Genomic DNA, 21,686 nt, shown 5'->3' with positions numbered 1-21,686 from the left:
TTTTGCTATTGTAGAGTCATCAAGATGGCTCTGATGAGGCTGGAGGGGGGATGGCTGAGCAGTTAAGAGCACTGGCTGCTCTTCCAGAGGACCTGGGCTCAATTCCCAGCACAGCATCCACATGGCAGCTCAGAAGACAAGGACTCACGTGCAGGCAAAACACCAGTGCACACAAAATGAAAGAAAATAAATCGTTAAAAAAAAAGCATTGTGGGGTGTTCACCAGAGAGACTGCTTGGACACTGGTTTAAGCCAATAGAAAGTCCTTATTAGCCAGCTGGATGTTTGGGATCCCAGTATAGTCCCAAAGTGAGCTTTTCTCAGAGTGAGCTTTTAAGCACTATGTCCTGGGTTGTTCAGTTAACAACAATAGTTAGCCAGAAGCTGAACTACAGAAAGCAAAAAGCAACATTAGTACATTTAGATACTGTCCCAGAACTATAGGCTTTGATGGATTAGGCCTTTGTTTTAGCTTTGACAGATGATGTTGTCTACGTGCTGAGTTTTATAGCCTAAATGGTACTTCCATCATGGAGTCAGTTATGCTAAGGTCTGAGGGCCTATTAAGGTCTGGAGCCCTGTTGTAAGAGCACTGGCTGCTCTTCCAGAGGACCCAAGTTCAATACTCATCACCCACATGGGAGCTCACAACTGTCTGTAACTCCAGCTCCATGGGACCTACACCCTCACACAGACACATATACAGGCAAAACACCAATGCACATAAAATAAAAATAAATCATTTTTTAAAAAAGAAGGAAAAAAGATGGCCCTATGGTTGATATATCGTGTATCCTAATAAACTTATCTGGGGGTCAGAGAACAGAACAGCCACTAGATTAGACATTGGGGCCAGATAGTGGTGGCACACACACCTTTAATCCTAGCATTCGGGAGGCAGAGATTCGCTTGGATCTCTGAATTCAAGGCTACACTGGGAACAGAGCCAGGCATGGTGGCACATGCCTTTAAACCCAGGAAATAATATGGCAGGACACAGAAAGTTATATAAAGTGTAAGGAAATAGGAACTCGCGTTCTTAAGGCGTAAGAACCAGGAACTAGAGGCTTTTAAGCAGTTCAGCTGAGATCCATTCAGGTGAGGAGGACTCAGAGGCTCTCAGTTTGTGGAAACAGGATTAGCTGAGGAGTTGGCGAGGTGAGGTTGGCTTGTTCTGTCTCTCTGATCTTTTAGCATTCGCCCCAATATTTGGCACTGATTTTTTTTTTTTTAATTAATAAGACTGTCTAGCAATTCATCTTCCATGGCCCAGAGAGGGTAAAGGCACTGCAGCCAAGCCTGACAATCTGAATTTGATCCTCAGGACCCACCAGAGTAGAGGAGAAAACCAGTTCCTGCAAGTTGTAGAATGCATGTTCCTTCTAGTTTTAGCATGCATGTGTCCCCTTCCTACAGTACACAAATAAACTATTATAATACAAAACTAAAAACAAACATCAGTTCATATAAATCATCTATTAATAATCAGAATGTGGTAATGCACCTCTGGATATCTGTCTTCCCAGATCACTGAGGTGCACCTCCCCCCCACCTTTTTTTTTTTAAACAGTTGTACTTTATTGGTATATTGTGGGGTTTTTTTGTTTTGTTTTGTTTTGGTTTTTTTTTTTTTTTTTTTGGTTTTTAGAGACAGGGTTTCTCTCTGTAGTTTTGGTGCCTGTCCTGGATCTCACTCTGTAGACCAGGCTGGCCTCGAACTCACAGAGATCCACCTGGCTCTGCCTCCTGAGTGCTGGGATTAAAGGCGTGAGCCGCCACTGCCTGTCCTTTCCCCTTCTTAATAAACTGTCTCTGTTTTCTGTTTCTAGTCCATGTGTCCTGTCCCTGGTCCAATTTGTCTGGGACACAACCTGGAAACCAGTGGGTGACATTCCCTGGCTAGTTGGCGTGTGTGTGTGTGTGTGTGTGTGTGTGTGTGTGTGTGTGTGTGTGTGTGACTTAATTTTTTAAATTTTCAGACAGAGTGCCATACTGTCTCTCCAAGTCACTAATTTTGCCTATGGCCTGTAGTCCCCACAGACCCTGAACTTTCAATTCTCCTGCCTCAGCCTCTTGAGCTGATATGACAGACCCGAGACGACTCTGTTTTTGAAATAAAGATCTGAAAAACTGATCATGGTGGCAAATATCTGTAGTTGGAGAACTGAGGAAATGGAGGCCGCGTGACACATGTGTCAAGCCGGAGACAAGCGGGGCTGGGGTGCTTTGTTACTTATTTATTTTTAAAGAAAAAGGCTGTAATGAAGTCCATCTCTTAAAGCAATTCTCAATGGCTTTGTTTTTAATGGGCCTTGTGAGCTGTCTAGGAAGGTGAACTGTATCCTAAGAATTTACTTAGGAGTTAACCACGGAGAGCTGCAGGACGGCCACTGGTGTTGTGTGGACATTTTTTTCTTTCTCTAAGACTAGATTTCTTAGATTGCTTATGTAGGCCTTCAACTCCAGAACTTCAGATCTCTCTCTCTCTCTCTCTCTCTCTCTCTCTCTCTCTCTCTCTCTCTCTCTCTCTCATGCTGGAGAATGAACCCTGATCCTCCTGGAAACTAAATATCCGCTCTCCCTATGAGGCACCGCACAGTCTCCCCTTTCTTAAGCAGTGTGTAGGCTGTCTGATTGTTTATTTACTTGCATTATCTTCCTTAAATATAAAGGCAATTTAAATTGTAGTTTAGAGAGGCTCATCCACAACAAACAGGGCAGTGCCTTTGTTGATAAATAGTTCACATTCCACAAGGCAGAGTCACACTCAGACCTCGTAGGAATCGGAGCTACACTCTTTGATCCAGCTCATTACATATTCTGGCACAAAATGACTTGCAAAGTACCTGATTTATTATTCCTGATATTCCTGTGCAGAATGACACCATTCTAGGCCACAAGTTTACAGGACTGAATACTACTTACTGAGTTACAGCATGAGATGGCCTTCTCCTTTTGCAAGGCTGGTTTCGTAGCCACTTCCTTCCCTTTGAGGCACCCTTGAGGCCACCACTGTCTTCCTTAGCCATCTGTCTTCCCTGCTTTTGCTTTTCTTTCCTCAATGACAGTCATTTTCTCGAGAAATTACAGCCCTCCTGTATGTTTTTTTTGTTGTTTTGCTTGAGATGTAATATTTTGTTGCTGTTGTTGTTGTTTTTGTTTTGGAGACAGGGTTTCTCTGTGTAACAGCTCTAGTTGTCCTGAAACTCACTTTGTAGACCAGGCTGGCCTCAAATGCACAGAGATTCCACTGTTTTTCCTCTCAAGATCTGGGATTAAAGGAGTGTGACACCAATGCCTGATTTGAGAAATCTTAAATAGCCCAGGCAGCCCTGGAACTCACTATGTAGCAGAGACTGGCCTTGAACTTCTGACCTTCCTGTCTCTACCTACAAAGTGCGAATATTACAGGTATGTGCTACCACTCATAGAATATGTATATTTTCTTATGTGTATATATGTAAATACAAAATAGACATGTTAAGTTATACCATATAATAAGTAGTCATGATAAAAATGGGCAGTGGTGGTGAATTCTAGCACTCTGGAGGCAGAGGCAGGAAGATCTCTCTGAATTAGAGGCCAGCCTGGTCTACAAAGAGAGTTCCAGGACAGCTATGGCTAAACAGAGAAAACAAACAACAGCAGAAAGCCAAAAACAGTCCTACCCTTAACTAAGAAGCTATTTTAATAATTGATAACTCCTGGGAGAGGGAAAACCAATTTTCTCAATGGAGTGGCACAGGGTAAATCAACTACACTCCGGGGTAGGCCCCAGGTCAAGGGTAGTTAGTGCATCCACTCTGTGTTATTTTATTTTAGAGAAAGAACACAAAGTTCAGTGGGTAGGAAAGTGGGAGAGAAGGGAGAATTTGGAGGAGGGTAAAGAATACAATAAAAATATATTGTATGAAAAAAATTAGATTGAAAAAAAGTCATTAAAACAAACAACAGACCGGGCGGTGGTGGCGCTCGCCGTTAATCCCAGCACTCGGGAGGCAGAGCCAGGCAGATCTCTGTCAGTTCGAGGCCAATCTGGTCTACAGAGCGAGATCCAGGAAAGGCACAAAGCTACACAGAGAAACCCTGTCTCGAAAAATAAAACAAAACAAAAAACAAAACAAAACAAAACAAAACCCAAACAACAGAAAAACTGATTCAAGTGGTGATTAATATCTGTAATCCCCTTGCTTTAGAAGCTGAGAGGGCTAGATTGCAGTGGGTTTAAGGCCAGTCAGGATCACTTAAAAAACTGAGACTGTCTCAAAAATTAAATATTAAAACAAAATAAATAATAAACAAATCAACCAACCACCCATGGCCTAGGGAAGTAGCTCAGTGGCAGAGAACTTGGCAAGCTGTGTGAGGCCCAGGAATCAACCCTCACCCTATCACCCTTAAAGGGCCAAGACGACACGTAGACACTTTCAAGCCAATAATGCCAGGTATCGAGTATTTACGGAACTACGTTATCTTGCCCGAGAAAAGAGACGGGGTGGGGCAGCTTTCTGCTTCACCTTCTCCCTGCAGAGTGCCTCCCTCTCTTATCTGCAGGTTTCCCTTGGCAGTCTGTCATCTCCACTCAAAGGGCTGCTGCTTGCTCTCCCCCCTCCCTCTCCCTCTATACCCTGTCTTTTTCTCTGTCTGTCTTTCTCTTTCTACCCACTTCCTCCCAAGGTTAGTGGCACTAACATGGGAGGCTGGACCTTTTCCTGGTGTTTGAAGGGAAGAGAGAGAGAGAGAGAGAGAGAGAGAGAGACAGACAGACAGACAGACAGCGGGCCAACTTTGTGGGTAGTACAGGATGGGGTTTTCTTGGCTTTCTCTGATACATGACGTCACCATTCAGGCTTTCTCCACACTTCTGTGATAGTAACTAATTTATGCCATGTACAATGCTCCCCACTTTTCAGAAAAAAAAAGTTAACATTTTAAAAGTTATATTTGTTTATGTATTTATTTAATTTCAGGGGCTGGGGATGCAGTTCAGTTGGTAAATACTTGCACAGACCCTGGGTTCTATTCCTCGCACTGAGTAAAATCAGACATGGTAACACAGGACTGTCATCCCTGCATTTGGAAGATTAGAGGCAGGAATTCTAAGACAGCCTCAAGTACAAGACACTCTCTCAACACCCCACCCCCAATTTTATAATGAATGTGCTGTGCAATTTGAATTTTAAGCCTCAGATGTCTAAGCTCTAAAATTCCAAGAAAATAACCAGTTAAACCTAGATGCATGCCTATAATCTCAGCCCTGGGGAGGCTAAGACAGAAAGAGTGCCTTTTTTTTTTTTTTAACCTTTTAGAGCTTTATTGGGGGGAGAGAGAGAGAGAGACTGTGTGGAAGACAGGGAATACGGGAAGAGAGACTAGGAAATCATCTATTTGATGATTTCTGTGTCAAATATTATATGGAAATGTTTCCAAGTATTTTCTGTATTAACTGTGAATGAATAGAACAAAATAAACTGCCTGTGATGGAAAAAAAAATGTCAAATACAAAAAAAAAAAACAAAACAAAAAAAAAAAAAAAAACAAAAAAAAAAAAAAAAAAAAAAAAAAAAGAAAGAGTGCCTTTTTTTTTTTTTTAACCTTTTAGAGCTTTATTGGGGGGAGAGAGAGAGAGAGACTGTGTGGAAGACAGGGAATACGGGAAGAGAGACTAGGAAAGGAGAGTCAGAGAGACCGCGAGGAAGGGAATACGGAAAGGTTTAATTCCTTTTTCCAGTTGCCCTGGAACTTGGTATTCAGGTAAGGTTGTCCTCAAACTACAGACATCCTCTTGCTTCTGTCTCCTGAGTTCTGGGATTAATCTCCTGCTAGGAGTGTCTTTAACTTGAGGCCAGCCAGGATACACAGCAGTCTACAAACAGGAATACTTTCACCTAGTAAGTCTGCTTCTCTTTTGAGATAGTCTCATATAGTCCAGACTGATCTTGAACTCCTAATTCTCCTGGCTTTCTAAATGCTGAGGTTGCAGCCATGTGTCATGATGCCAGGTTTAGTAATTCTGTTAGGAATTTGTTCTATAGTTATACTATATATTAGAAAAAAAGAGCTGGGGGAGGGCAGTGGCGGCAGTGGTAGTCCTAGCACTTGGGAGGCAGAGCCAGGGTTCAAGGCCAGCCTGGTCTATAGAGCGAGATCTAGGACAGGCACCAAAACTACACGGAGAAATCCTGTCTTGAAAAGCAAGCAAGCAAACAGACAAACAAAAAAACAAACAAAAAAAAAAAAAAAAAAAAAAGGGAGAGGAGGAGCATGGTGGCCCTTGGGAGGCAGAGGCAGGCAGGGATCTTTGTGCATTCAAAACCAACTTGGTCTACATATTAACTTCCAGGAAGGCCAAGGCTACATAGTGAGACCTTGTTTCATAAACAAACAAACAAACAAATAAATAAATAAATAAATAAATAAATAGGGCTTGGGATGTGGCTCTGTGGTAGAGTACTTGTCAAGTATATCCCAGGTCCTGGGTGCAGTCCCAACACTTCACAAAAACAAACACACAAAAAAGTTGGATGTCATCAAGATACACTGTATATGTATGAAATTGTCAAAGAATAAATTAAAAATATTCTTTTAAAAACATACTTTATCTCAGCTGGTTGGTGGTGGTGGCACACATCCAGCACTCAGGAGGCAGAGGTAGGCAGAACTCTTGAATTCAAAGCCAGCCTAGTCTACAGAGTGATTTCCAGGATAGCCAGGGCTACACAGAGAAACCCTGTCTCAAAAAACCTAAATAAGAATAAGAATAAGAATAAGAGCCGGGCGTTGGTGGCGCACGCCTTTAATCCCAGCACTCGGGAGGCAGAGGCAGGCGGATCTCTGTGAGTTCGAGGCCAGCCTGGGCTACCAAGTGAGCTCCAGGAAAGGCGCAAAGCTACACAGAGAAACCCTGTCTCGAAAAACCAAAAAAAAAAAAAAAAAGAATAAGAATAAGAATAAGAATGTGTGTGTGTGTGTGTGTGTGTGTGTGTGTGTGTGTGTGTTTTGCCTGTATGTCTGTGTACCACATGTGTATCTGGTGCTCAGGTTCATCAGGAGAGGGTGTCCTATCTAGTTTCTATCTGAACTAGAATTACAGTTTTCAGCTGCCATGTGGGTACTGGGATCCAGCCTAGGTCCTCTGGGTAGCAGCTAGTGCTCTTGAACACTAAGCTATCTCTTAGGCCCCAACTATTCGTAAAAACATAGAACAAAACCAAACAAAAGACAGACTGGAGGGATGGTCCAGTGGGTAATATTACCTGCTCCCAGCCCGAGGTCACTGAGACTCATACAGTATAAGGAGAGAACAGATTCCCCAAAGTCATGCTTTGACTTCTGTTGACATACTGTGACCCCCCCCCCCCACTGCCAAAACCCCAAACCCACAACCAAACACAATGGAAAGATTGGTGATGGGAATGGTAGTGCACATCTGCCATTCCCGGACTTCAGACATTCAAGATTGTAAAAATGTAACAAATAAAATAAAAACCTCCAAACCAACCAACCAACCAACCAACCAACCAACCAACCAACCAACCAACCAACGGCGTTGCCCTGCCAATCATGATGCCCCCACTTCCAGGTCTTTCTGTTTGGCATGGCAAACAGTATCACAATAAGCATTTGTGCTAAGTCTTTTTTTCTAGTTGAGGAAGTGGTTGCAAAGTCTGTGCTAAAAAACAAAACAAAACAACAACAACAACAAAAAACCAACCCAGAAATTTAGTTCCTCATAGTTCTAGACTCCAAAAGTGATGTCAAGACGTCTGCAAGGCTGGCTCCTTTTAAGGAATGTGAGACTGGTTTATGTCCCTCTCCCAGCTCTTGTGGCTGCTTGGGAACTTTAGTGTCCTTAGGTTTTAGGATGTATTGCTCCTGTATCCACATTCTTCATACCACTCTCCTGTTTGTCAAGTCAATCTTTCTTTTTCGTTCTTACTTTTTATTTTATTATCGTTATTTTGCTTTTTGACACAGGGTTTCTTTGGTAGCCTTGGCTACTCTTCCTTCCTCTGCCTCCCTAGTCCTGGGATTAAGGGCATGTGTCACCACGCCCAGGCTCAGCTCTCTTGGTATCAATGCTTCTTAGTTCTCTTTACAGCTGGAAACATCTTCTGTTTTCAAGATATCTCAATTTTGCCTGCCGTTTTCATTGCATGGATCATAATGTTTACATAACCCCTTTTTGCTGGACCTGAAAGCCATCTCTGGTCTCCAGCAAGATACTTTCTCTTCTGTTCTGGGCCTGAGGCTGACCTTGTGGTACAGCGGAAGGAAGCTTGGTACTTGGGTTGAGGGTCAAGTTGTGAAGGTCCTTTACTGGCTGTGAGCTCGCTGAGTCTTCAGGGGAATTTTATTCATTGGGCATCTGAAGAGACCCGGGGTTCAGAGTTGGGGTAAGCATTTTGATGGCTCCACTGGCAATGGTCTGAAGTCTCAAAAGCCAGCTCCGCTTAAAATTGCTTATAGAAGCCCCACACTCCTGTGAGCATGGTGAAATAGGTTAACCTCTGTTGTTGTTGTTGGTTTTTTTTCCCTCTAAGACAAGATTCCTCCTTTGCAGCCCTGCCTAGTCTGGAACTCACGATGTAAACCCAGCTGCCCTGGCAATGTACCTGCCTTAGGGTCTTGAACACTGGGCTTTTCAGGCATCAGCCCCTACGCTTGTTTTTTTATTTTATTTTATTTTTATTTTTTTTAATCACTGAACTACATCCCCAGAATCAAACTATAGTTGTGCCACCTTGCTTCATTTTCGTTCTACTTGTAGATTCTATCCCAGAGCACTCAAGTATTTACTTGAACTGTTAAGAGTAGCATTAGGTTACAGTAGGTTTACGATGTGCAAACAAAAAGACTACAAGGTTCCCACGCAGGACCTCACACATGCAATGTGTGTGCCCTACCGCTGAGCTCTATCTCCAGCCTCCAAGGTTTGGCTGACAAGCAAGTGAAATTCAAGCGTCTCACTAAAGTCAGGACTATGAAATTTGCCGACAGCAGGGCGATGAGGCAAGCAAAAAGCGTTGGGCGAAGTGTAAGGTTCGGCAGCCAAACGTCAGCTGCGGTCGTGCGGAGACAACACAGAAGTGTTTCAAAGGCTCGAGTCTTCAAACCTAAACGATCGTTCACATCGCAGGGAATGGAAGGCTAGCTGGGCCGTGGGAACAAAGGGTGTCTGCGGAGGTGCGGGTTCTCCCAAAGGCGGCGAGCTGGGGGCTGCAGACACCGCAGTGCTCCGCAAGCCAACCCAAGCGCGCCGGCAGCGCAGTAGGAACGCAGCGCAGACAGCCGCACAGGGAGAGGCTGGCGCTGCCTCCCTCGAGGGGCGGGGCCAGGACCGAGCCTTGCGCGGCAAGTGGGCGGGGCTGCCTGGAGGCGGGCGTCTGGGGATTGGCCCTGGAGGGTGGGCGGGGCCGGCCAGCGGGGAGGAGAGCCCGGGAGGCCCGCGCGCGCACTCGCGCAGGCGCGGGCACGGCGGTGGCGCGCGCGTGCTCCGTCGGGCGGTGCAGCGGCTGCGACGGAGCCGGCCATGGTCGTGGGCGGTGGACGGGTGTTACGCTGAGCCCCGAAGGCAGCAGGAGGCTGAGAGCCGGGCATGCAGGTGCCGGAGCCGGGCGGGCGCGGCCGCGGGAGCTGCTGATCGTGCTGCGGGATCGGGAGCCGGTGGCGGCGCGCGGGGCAGGTGAGCGCGGGAGGCGGCGCGGGCTGCGGCGCTGGCGGCTCGGGCGGGCGCTTCCTGCCGGGCTCGGCCGCGGCCGCGCGGGCTCCGAGGTACGCGGCGCCCAGGCCTCGGGCAGCGGGCACCAAGCAGCGGAGAGCGCCCGGCGGGCGACTACAGAAGGCGCGGGTGCGGAGCGGCCCAGCTGGCGTCGGTGCGGACGCCCGGCAGCTGCCGACCCTCAGGTGCCTCGGCGCAGTGTTCGCGGCGCGATTCCGGGCTCTCCGGCTTCGGACCGGTCGGAGTCCCGCGGCCTTGACTGAAATACCCCGGGGAGATGTGAAGCGGGAACTGTGACTACTCACCTCCTGGGGGTTGCGGGAGGCCGAGCTAACCCTGCTGTAGGTACTCGGTGGTGGACGGGAGCTCTTGGAAGCAGCCCGCTGCAGCATCCTTGCTAGCTCTGGCTGGTTCCTTCGTCCAGGTTGGCTTTGGGGGTACATTTATTTCCGAACCACTCTAGTATTGCAATACGCTCAACTCGAGTTGCTTAATGCAGGAGCCTGTTATCTTCCAGCGGCCAGAGTGGTATTCTGTAGTAGTCTCTTCTTAGAATTCTGTAGTTTCTCTCTTGCAAAGGCTGACTTGGAAACCTGTCTTAGGGACGAGTGAATTAGTGCAATGAAACCCATCAAAATCAGCATTTACGAAAGGCGGTAGATGGTGGGACATATAACTTGACTTGTTTTGCTGTTAAACCCATCTAAAGTGACACTTAAATTGTCACTTGTTACAGAGTATAAACACAGGAAGAGTATGGAAACATACTCCTTTTTTTTTTTTTTTTTTTTTTTCTGCATTGCTACATCCAAAGGGAGTGACAAGTGCTTTTGTAAACATCATTGTGGGCAGTGTTACTTACTGTCTGGTGAAGTCATCATAATTAAATTAGATGAGTATTTATTCTGAAGTGTTGAATGGATATTTGGAAATATGATTCCTAATAACATCTCCAAGGAGTCTGAGTTTCCAGGAGTTAATTATCACTTGAGGATTTTTATGCTACTTTGTGTGTGAGGATTTTTGTTTTGTTTTTGGATTTTTATAAGACAGTTTTGCAGTAATAGCCTTCACTGGCCTGGAACTCACTCTACAGACTAGACTGGCCTTGAACTTGCCTCTTTCTCCCTTGTCCTTGGATTACAGAACTCTGTCAAGTACTTGCTATGCAAATAAGAGGCTCTCCAGAATAGATGTTAAAGAAAAATAAAAAGCTGGGTGCATCCACTTGTAATCCCAGTGCTGGGGAGGGGCACACAGGTAGGTCCCAGGGGTTTGCTGGTGGACCTGTCAACCTGGTGGAATCATGGCACCCTAGGTCAATGAGAGTCCCTGTCTCAAAAAAATGAGATGTGTGGCACCTGAGGAAGGACATCTGAGGTTGGCCTTCAGCCCACAAACACTCATACACCCACCCACCCCACAGATTTTTTTTTTAAAGTAAGCAGAACTGTATAGGAACAGTCTATAATGTGGCAGAGATCAATGCCTTGGGTTATGATACTGCCCAAGTTTCAGAAGGCAAAAGTCTGAAAGTGTAAAACTAAAATTGTATTCACTAAAGCCGAAAGAGTTTGAGAACCGCCTCTAGTTTCCCCCTGTGATTACCACACTGACAGGACATTCCACCTTCAGGGGCTTTCACAAAGTGGAAAAATCAGGTTGGTTTTTTGTGATGCTAAAGATCATTGGCCTGACAACAAGTTAGATGTTGATTTATTTTTTTTGAACCTAGGGCTTTATTATGTTAGGCAAGTGCTTTACTTCAGAGTTTATTTGTCCTCAGCCCTCTTGTGTATTTAAAACAAACAAACAAACAAAAATACTGCTCTCTAGCTCAGGTTGGACTGTAACTTATTGTGTAGCTCTGGCTTCTTGTGTCTCTAGGCCATTCTGCCTCTATTTCCCTAGTTCTGGAATTCCACCACACACCTGTAAACCACACCTGGTTTTATACTCAGCTAGGGGTCAAACTCAGGGCTTCCTTGCATGCTAGGTAAGCACTTTCATACCAGTAGGGCTACATCCCTACCCCTTCCTTGCCTCCCCTCCCCTCCCCTCCCCTTCCTTTCCCATTTTGGTGCATGCTGAGGATTGAACCCAGGTCTGCACAAATGATAAGCATGCACTTAGCTAATATCCCCAGCCCTGCTTTTCCACTTTTTATTTTTATTTTTTTGCAGGTAGGTCCATAAAGGCTTCTGATCAATTTGTTTTGTGAGTGTCAACAAACTATGGAAAGCAAAGGCGACTCCTGTAGCCTAAATGTCCTTTAAGGCCCTCCCGTTTTGTTTTATGGATTGTTGCTTCTGCTACCCACTAGGAAAAGGCTAAGGGGGTCAGAAGTGACACCTTGGTTTGGTTCTAGACCTTGACCTAAGTCAAAGTCAAAATATCTGCGGCTGTAAGGGTTTGGCCCAGTCTTTCTAAGCATCAGATTTTTGTTGTTGTTTTTGCCATTCATTCATTCATTCATTCATTTATTTCTCGAGCTAGGGACCGAACCCAGGGCTCTACCACTGAGCTAAATCCCCAACCCCTTGTTTATTTTTTGTTTTTACATCCCTACAAAAGTTTCCCCGCCCTCCTCTCCTCCCAGTCCCCTCCCCCATACCCCCCATCCACTGTCTTCCTCTACAGATTTTTAATTTATAGAATTAGATAAATATGTGGCAGATAGGAAGAGGTGGTCTTGATGGAGGAGCTGTGTGGTCTGAGAATCATGTAATGCCATTGAACTTTCTAGGCCTTAAGAGTTTTAAGGCTTTCTTCCTTCTTTCCTTTGCCTTCACTCCTTGAGTTGAAAACATTCAAATTCCCTGAGGGCCTCCTGCCTGTCCCTCTTCATTTCTTTACCTGTGCTCATTCTGAGTGATGTCATTCTCTTCCCTCTTTAAATATTATCACATGTTGTTGACTCTCAGATTTTTATCACCAGTACTGAGCATCACACTTCTGCTGTATCTAGGCCTATACATGTTTTTTTTTTTTTTTGTGGGGGTGGGGGTGGGGGGGTGGAGGGTGGGGGGAGGGGCCGTCCTGGATAGGATGGGGGTATTGTAGTCTTGGAGTTGGAATCCAGGTCCTTGTCCTTGCTAGGCAAGTGATCTACTATTGAGTTACTTTTCTGGCCTCTGGTTTTGTTTATAGGCATCCTTTTTTTTTTTTTTTTTAAATTTTTAAAGTTTATTTTATAGCTATGGGTGTTTTGCTTGTATGTATGTATGTATGTATGTATGTATGTATGTATGTATGAGGTTGCCAGTGGAGGCCAAGAGGGCATTGGATCCTCTGGTTCTGGAATTGCAGATGGTAGACTTTGGAAGTAAATTTGAAAGGGTTAAAGAACTGGTACCAAAACTACACAGAGAAAACAAACAGACAAACAAACAAAAACAAAAAACCAAAACTGGTTACACGTAGAGGGAACAGTGATCAAAGAGGTGATTTATGAATGCATACCTGTAATGCTGGCGCTTGCAAGGCTGAGTCAGGAGAATCACCAAGAGTTCAAGGCTAGCCTGCGTTACCGTTACACTTGAATTCTAAGCTGCCATGACCATGGATGGAGAGAGACAATTGTCTTAAAAAAACAAAAACAAAAACAAAAAACCCCCCAGGAACTGAACCTGGCTTCTCTGTAAGACCAGCAGGTGCTCTTAACCACTGAGTCATCTTTTCAGCCCATTTGTAGGCGTTTTAAATGTAATATGGTCAGGACTGGGATTAACTCAGTGGATAGAGCATTTGCCTACCATGCTTGCTGCAATTGAGTTTCATTCCCCCGCCCCCAGTGTGTGTGTGTGTGTGTGTGTGTGTGTGTGTGTGTGTGTGTGTGTGTGTATGTACGTATGTACTATTTAAATAGAGAACTCTTAATTTCCAGTCCCCAACTTACTTATTAACTTTTTTAATTTTTGGTTTATTTTTGAGATAGTCTCCTGGAGCCCAAGTTGGCCTTGAACTACTGATTCCTCTGCCTCCCTGTCTCAAGTGTGGGATTACAGGTGTGTATACTTCTATGCCCAGCAACCTATTCATTTTATGAGTCTTCCTCTTCTCCACTCTCAATCCTTGAGTGAAACTCCAGTGGTCAAACATTTTTTGGACAGTATCTCCCTCTAGAGCTGTATAACCCAGGCTGGCCTTGAACTCTTGGTGATTCTCCTGTCTTGGTCTTCCAAGGGTTAGGATTACAGGTATGCATCTGCAAATCACCTCTTTGCCTCCATGTTCCTTCTACCTACATACCCAGTTCTTTAACCATTTCGAATTTACTTCTAAGATATATCCCAGTTGAGTTTTCTTCACATCCCTACCTGCCACCATCCCTGTTCTTCCTAGGGTGTCATTCTTGTCTCCCCTCCCCCTCTCTCCTACCCTCTCCACTCCTTCCCTCTCTTGCCTTCGATCATGTCCTTTTGCATCCGAATCTGGCTGTGTAGTCCAGACTGACCCGGGGTTTATCATCTCCCTGCCTGTTCCCCCTTGTGCTGGGCTTATAGGTATGTACCACCATAGCAGTCAGAGCCATTTTTACTCGTCTGTTGTACCAAAGGCTTCTCATTAAGAGAAGAAAATCTAAACCTTATTTTCATATCTTCTAATTATTTTGCCTACTCTGTCTCTTTTGAGACAGAGTTTGCTGTGTAGTCTGGCTGGCCTGGACTTGCTGTCCTCATACTCACAGAGAGCTGCCTCCCTCTCTGTCTGTGGTCTGCTGGGATCAAAGGTGTGTGCCACCAGGCCTGCTCTGCCTGGCTTCTTGTTCCTTCAATATAATAGGAGTTTTCTGATGACAGAGACGGTTTCTGTCCGCCTTGAGGTCTTCTCAGAGTCAGGTCATTGCCTGGAACATTAACTAGTCTACCTATCTTGCCTGCTTTTTTTTATTTATTTACTATTTTTTGAGGTAGAACCCTCCTTTGTGTTCCAGACTGGTCTGAACCTTGTGTTCCTTCTTGAATGCTGGACATGCCTACCTTGGACTTTTTTGTTCAGTTAGACAATTTATTTTTTAAGTCTGAGAACCTTCCATTATATGTATGTATATGTGTGAGAATAAATGTGTGTGTGTACACATGTACTGTGGCAGCAGTGTGTGTAATCTCAGTCATTTGTTTCAATTACCACATACTACATTATTTGGAGAAAAATCCCTGTCATTTGGTTTCTACTGACTACTTACTTGAGAACGATGTCATATTGTATAAAGAGACAAATCGCTTAGGATTCCTCCCTGGGTCTGCCTGAATGTCAATCCTGTAAATTGCTCAGCAGGTCTGTAAGCAAAGAAAGGTTATAGAAAAATCAGAATTGGACTGTGCCTGTAATCCCAGTACACGAAACTGAATCAGAAGAATTGTCACGAGTCACAGACTAGCCTGGGCTACTAACGTATGTGACCCTGTCTCAGAAAACACAAAAGCAAAATCAGCAGTCTGCAAGTCCATTGTAAAGTAGAAATATAGGGGAACACGTTGGTATTTATAGTTTTAGAAGAAGAATTTTCAATGAACACGAAGTACAAGGGAAGTAAGGAAGCTGTGTGAGATATTACCAGTTTGCCAGCGTGTGTGACAGCGGGCCCCCCCCCCCCCCCACTTACTATGCCCTAGATTTTGACTCTTGCATTTTCTCCTCTCTTCCCTTCTCCATGTATTTCCTGGTTTGTGTGGGCTGCCTTTGAAAGGAGAGCTTATGCTCCTGGGGCAGTTCACAATGCCTGCACACCTGTGAGAGGCATCCTTCCAGTTGCAAGGGCTCTTCCTGCTCTATTGTAACCAGTCTGCCTTTCTCATAGTCCCCACATTGGCTTCACTTGGGCCTTCACACTGGTTCTAACTACTGGTTTTATTCTTGCACATATTCCATAGTTGTCTTTTTATTATCTCCAGGTTAAATAATTGAGTCAAAGGTTGTAGTCAGTGAGGGAAAGTCAAAGATTACATGCATGGTTGGGGTTAGATGGTCTGTCTATGTAGCCCTGGCTATCCTGGAACTTGCTATGTAGACCAGGCTGGCCTCAAACTCATCATAGAGAGATCTGCTTCTCTCTGCCTCTAAAGTGCTGGGATAAAAGGTGTGCACTACCACTCCTGGCTGACTAAAGAGTTTTTTGTTTTTTTGTTTTTTTTAATTAAGACGGTTTTTGTTGCTTTGAGAATGGATTTTTTTGTTTGTTTGTTTTTTCGAGACAGGGTTTCACTGTGTGACCCTGGCTGTCCTGGAACTCACTCTGTAGACCAGGCTGGCCCCGAACTCACAGAGATCCACCTGTCTCTGCCTCCGGAGTACTGGGATTAATGATGTGCACCACCACCACCCGTCGAGAATGGATCTTAATGTACCCAAGGCTGGCCTAGAATTCAGGTCCTTCTGTCTCAGAGTGTGCTGACAATATAGGCTTCCTGATGTCGTGCCTGGCCATCTGTTTTTGTTGTTAGTTTTTAAAATCCTTTTCTTTAGTGTGTGTGTGTGTATGAGCTCCTGTGTGACTAGGGGTGGGGAGAGGAGGTCACAGCACACGTGTGGAGGGCACAGAGCAACTTTCTGGAGTCATTTCTTCTGTTATGTGCACCTCTTTTTGTTTTTTGAGACAGGGTTTCTCTGTGTAGCTTGAACTCACAGAGATCTGCCCGCCTCTGCCTCCCAAATGCTGGGATTAAAAGCATGAGCCACCACTGCCCGGCATGTTGTGTGGGTTTTTGTGGGGACCATCACACCACCCTATTTCCCCAGAGTACTCCTGAGTAGAAGCAGCAGGAAATATTAGTTAGAAGTATAGAGGGGAGAGAAAAAATAGAGAATACAGGGTAGCCTTGAGAGGGCCTGAATCCTAATCCATCAGTCCTTGTCTGTCTCTGCCAAAGGGTTTTTAAGGGAATGCCAAGGGGTAGAGCAAAAGACCTCCTCCCAGCACAACCAAGTGCAGATCATCTCAGACACCTGGTACTCAGGCCTGTGGTCCAATCATCCTCTTTATGCAGACCTGCTGGGTAACGCCATGAGGAACCTAAATGGGCTCTAACAGGTCTTGAGGACCAAACTCAGGTTGTTAGGCTTGGCAGGCAGCGCCTTTACCTGCTGAGTCATAGTCTTGCCCCCACCACCCCATCTATGATAAAATGGAATTTCCATGTATTTATTGTTAGCATGCCCACATAGTGTGGGGATTATTTATGTTCTGAAGTCTCAGCCTTTCTCCTCATCTTGTTTTTGTTGTTGTTGTTTTGTTTTTGAGATAGGGTCTCTCTGTAGCTCTGTCTGACCTAGAGCTCCTTATGTAGACCAGCCTGGCCTTGAACCCACAGAAAGTCTCCTGCCTCTGCCTCTTGTGCTGGGCTTAGAGTACCAGCTGGGTGTGGTGGCACATGCCTTTAATCCTAGTACTTGAGAGGCAAGAGACAGGTGGGTCTCTGATTTCAAGGCTAGCCTGGTACACAGAGTCCTAGAATAGCCAGGGCTACATAGAGAAACCCTATCTCAGAAAAATCCAAAATAAATAAGTAGATAAAATTAATAAAAACACTATACCTGGCCCAGTTTTTCTTCATGATCTCTCTCTCTTGCCTTGTGTATACATTCTGCTAGCCTGTTCATTTTATTCCAGCACTTTTTTTAAGGTGGTCAGGTTTCTGGTGACTAAGGGATGATACACTACCTCTGCCTTTGGTGCATTGCAAATGTAGCCACCCAGTTTCTTCCTTGATTCCAGCCTAACATGGTTAATTTAGGGTTCTATTGCTTCCTCAGAATTGTATATAGATATATAAATCTTTGATTTGTCTTTTTTTTTTTTTTTTTTTGGTGGGGGAGTAGGGTCTCTGTCACTAGCCTGGAACTCATGGCAATACAATGTTAGGACTATAAATGAGTGTGTGGCTTATAAAATAGTTCTTTTGCTGGGTGCTTGTGGCACACACCTTTAATCTCATCATTCAGGTGGCAGAGCCAGGCGGATCTCTGTGAGTTCGGGGCCAGCCTGGTCTACACATATCGAGATCCGGGACAGGCACCAAAATTACACGGAGAAACTGTCTACAAAACAAAACAAAACAAACAAACAGACAAACAAAATAGTTCTTTGCATATTGGGCAGGTAACCCGAGGTTGAGGTCCTTAACTGGGAGTCATATACTGTTGAAATTCAACAGTCCTGGTTTGTGGTATTTTTAAGAGCCAGGTCTCCAGTTCCCAGTCTTCTAGTGAAAACCTGGGAGGGGCTACAGCATGGCATCCCTTTCTTGCTCTGTGGCTTGTCTGTTCTAGTGCTACGGCCACTGGGGAGACCACCAGGCAAGTGATCATTTGCCTTAGAGGGAACTGTGATCCTGATTATCCATGCCTGCCTGGAGGATTAAGTAGATTAGAAGAAATCGGTGGTAATCCAGAGCTTTATTTTAAACTACAGTTTCTCCGCATTCCTGACCATGGTTTGTTCCTGGGCATTTGTAATAACTAACTAGGAATATTTCCTAACTGTATGATATTTACAAATTGTGCTCTTTCTGTCATTTGAAGTAATGGCCATTGATTGTGAAGGCATTTAAGGAGTTAGACGATCAACCAGCATTGCCCAAATAATTTAGTGTTGACTCTGGTCAACCACAGTGATGGCTAGACTGAAGACCTGAATTCCATGAATTCCTTACCTGCTGAGCCACTGGAAGGCATTTTCCGTGGCTGTCAACAAGAGCTCAAAGCTCTGTTTGGACACATTTATGTATTACTAGTTTAAGTGATTGAATTTTTCAGATCTGAATAGTTGGCATTTAAGGTGATCAGAATCATAGATATAATCAAAGTTGGAGTTTGCTTTATTTAAAATAATCTATGGCAGTTTTCATAGAAATTAAATACCCAGGAGGCTTTCCTGCTTGCTGAAGTGTGAGGGACACCCTCACCACCCAAGGTCTCACTCTGGAGCTCAGGTTGGCCTCCAACTTGTCATCCTCCTGCCTTAGCTTCTTATTGGGAGATGCTCTTTTTGAGGTCAGGTCACTACTACCTCACACAAATTACATGTAATAACAGGATAATTTCTATCACTTAGTTGACATAGAATTTAAAGTTATGATTTTTTGCAGTGTTGGGATTGGGATTCGGGGCTTTTTGTGTTCTGGGCAAGTCCCTTGCCACTAAGCCACACCTCACTGCCATATTCCTCTTGTTTTTCTTTGAAGTAGGGTTCTTCAGTGTAGCTAAGGTTGTCTTCAGAGGCAAGGTGTCCTTCTCTCCCTCCTGGGCACCACCATACCCAGCCCATTCCTGCTGGATGACTTCACCCTCATTCTAATATTCTTGTGTTGAGTGTGCACCGAAGGCCTCTTACACACCGAGTAAGTGCTCTACCACTGGGTGTACCTCAGCCCTCAATTAATGTCTTTTGTTTGTTTGTTTGTTTTTGTTTTTGAGACAGGGTTTCTCTGTGTAGCCCTGGCTGTCCTGGAACTCACTCTGTAGACCAGGCTGGCCTCAAACTCCCTGAGCTCTGCCTCCCTGTGAACCACCGCCAACCCTGTCTTTTTTTGATGAGGAACTTCTGGGTGAAAGGTTCTCGTGCTGCCTTTACGATGAGCTGGTCATCCAACTTGTCACTTGTTTTTGTCTGGAGCAGGGTAGAGGAGGTGAGGAGTTTGAGACAGTCTTGGTATGTAGACCTGGCAGGCCTGGCTAGTGCTCGCCGTGGGGCCCAGGCTGCCGTGGAGCTTCAGCATTTTGACTGTCTTGGTCTCTTCAGCGCTGGGGCTGCAGCAGCACTTGTCTAGTTTAGAGTGCTAGGGACTGAACCCCGCCGGGCCTCATGGATGCTAGGCAAGCACTCTGCCAAGCCAGTCACTGGCCTGTCTTTTGGTTCCAGTTTTTGAGACTCGAGGTCTCAAGTAGGCTGGCCTCAAACTCATTCTGTAGCTGAGCCTATCCTCCATCCCCTGATCCTCCTGCCTCTACCTCCCTAGGCTGGTATTAACGATGCTCGATGCTCGCTTCTGTGCCCAGCACCAGCTTCCTCTTACGGCCTTTGCATTTTAAAGCTGTGACTGTGCATATAGCGTATTAGAAAAACTCCCAAGGCTTTCCTACTGTGTATGGAGCTAGGTAGACTAAGAATAACAGATATTTATTGGATGCTTGCTTACATGTCAGGCTGTGCTAAGTGCTTTCTCTGTAATTTTCTAACAACTCTCCAATGAAAGTACTGAAGACATCACCACTGGAGGAAACTGGAATTTCAGGAAATAACATGTCAAATGGAGCAAAGGTTTTAAGTGTAGAGTTAGATGTAAGAACAAAATACTATTTTATGTGTAAGGATGTTTTGCCTGCATGTTTGTCTATGGATCACTTGTGCCAGCTGATCAAGGAAGCCAGAAGAGGGCATGATTTCCTGGGACCAGTGTTACAGACAGTTGTGAGCTGCCATGCCATGTGGGTGCTGGGAATCAAACTCAGGTTCTCTGGAAGGGCAGTGTTCTTAACTGCTGAGCCATCTCTCAGGCTCTGAGAGTCAGGTCCCTCCCCCATGTATATAATTTATATACATGTATACATTAAATATATATGTGTGTTATATGAGTGTTTTGCTTGCATGTATGTCTGTATCATATGTGTGCCTAATGCCCATGGAAGCCAGAAGTGGACATGAGAGACTGGGACTGGAGTTACAGGTGGTTGGGAGCTGCCATGTGGGGGCTGGGAATTGATCCTGAGTCCTAGAAGAGGAGCCAGTTCTTTTTGGTTTTTTGAGACAGGGTTTCTCTGTGTAGCTTTGGGGCCTTTCCTGGAACTCACTCTGTAGCCCAGGCTGGCTTCGAACTTACAGCATTTCCAAGTGCTGGGATTAAAGGCATGTACCACCACCGGCTGAGCCAGTGCTCCCCGCCTCCCCCAGACAGGGTTTCTTTGTGTAGTTTTGGTGCCTGTCCTGGATCTCGCTCAGTAGACCAGGCTGGCCTCAAACTCACAGAAATCTGCCTGGCTTTGCCTACTGAGTGCTGGGATTTAAGGCGTGTGCCACCACCGCCAGGCATGAGCCACCACCGCCCGGCATGAGCCAGTGCTTTTAACCACTAAGCCAGCTCTCTAGCCCTAGGTCTGTCTGATTTTCTACTATCCTGCCCTAGTGATGGGTGTGTAGTCTAGGCTGATCCATACCAGGCCGTCATCATCATCATCATCACCACCACCACCACCACCACCATCATCATCCAGACTACGCTTGTTTTGAGCCTAGGGCAGCTTCATGCCTGCTAGACAAACACTTGGCCACTGAGTTATAGCTGTAGGTCTTAAAAGAGATTTTGTTTTGCTTTGTTTTTTTTTTTTTTTGGAGATTCAAAGTCTCAACTGTAGCCTAGGTTGACAGTTGGGGTAATCCCCTTGCCTCGGCCTCTTGAATAGTGGCATTATGGGTGTAAGGCACCATACCCAGCTTCCTATTTATTAATTTATTTTGGGCTTTTGATACTGGCTTTCACTATGTAGTCCTGGCTGGCCAGGAACTCATCACAGACCAGGCTGGTTTCAGACTCTTATGGATCTGCCTCCTGAGTGCTGAGGTTAAAGGCATGCACTACCACGCCCTGATCACCTATTTATTTATTTATTTATTTATTTATTTATTTATTTATTTATTTATTTTTTTTTTTGGTTTTTCGAGACAGGGTTTCTCTGTATAGCTTTGCGCCTTTTCCTGGAACTCACTTGGTAGCCCAGGCTGGCCTCGAACTCACAGAGATCCGCCTGCCTCTGCCTCCCGAGTGCTGGGATTAAAGGCGTGCGCCACCACCGCCCGGCTAAAATCTATTCTTTTTTTTTTTTTTTTTTTTTGATTTTTCGAGATAGGGTTTCTCTGTGTAGCTTTGCGCCTTTTCTGGAACTCAATTGGTAGCCCAGGCTGGCCTCGAACTCACAGAGATCCACCTGGCTCTGCCTCCCGAGTGCTGGGATTAAAGGCGTGCGCCAC

The 21,686-nt window shown here is 45.2% G+C and overlaps 1 protein-coding gene across 1 annotated transcript in view; it reads left to right on the top strand.

Annotated features, from left to right (window-relative positions):
• Window positions 1-9,456: 9,456 nt before the first annotated feature.
• Pik3cb (phosphatidylinositol-4,5-bisphosphate 3-kinase catalytic subunit beta) overlaps window positions 9,457-21,686 on the top strand; it is a 117,725-nt gene continuing 105,495 nt past the window's right edge. Inside the window, exon 1 of the mRNA XM_076576883.1 lies at window positions 9,457-9,685. The gene's annotated coding sequence lies outside the window, so the exon portion shown is untranslated. The remainder of the gene's footprint in view (window positions 9,686-21,686) is intronic.

The sequence above is a fragment of the Peromyscus maniculatus genome, chromosome 7 (genome assembly GCF_049852395.1).
Source record: "Peromyscus maniculatus bairdii isolate BWxNUB_F1_BW_parent chromosome 7, HU_Pman_BW_mat_3.1, whole genome shotgun sequence".
NCBI classification, from domain to species: Eukaryota; Metazoa; Chordata; class Mammalia; order Rodentia; family Cricetidae; genus Peromyscus; species Peromyscus maniculatus.
The sequence above is the reverse complement of the archived record's forward strand: the minus strand, read 5'-3'. Positions and strand labels throughout refer to the sequence as shown.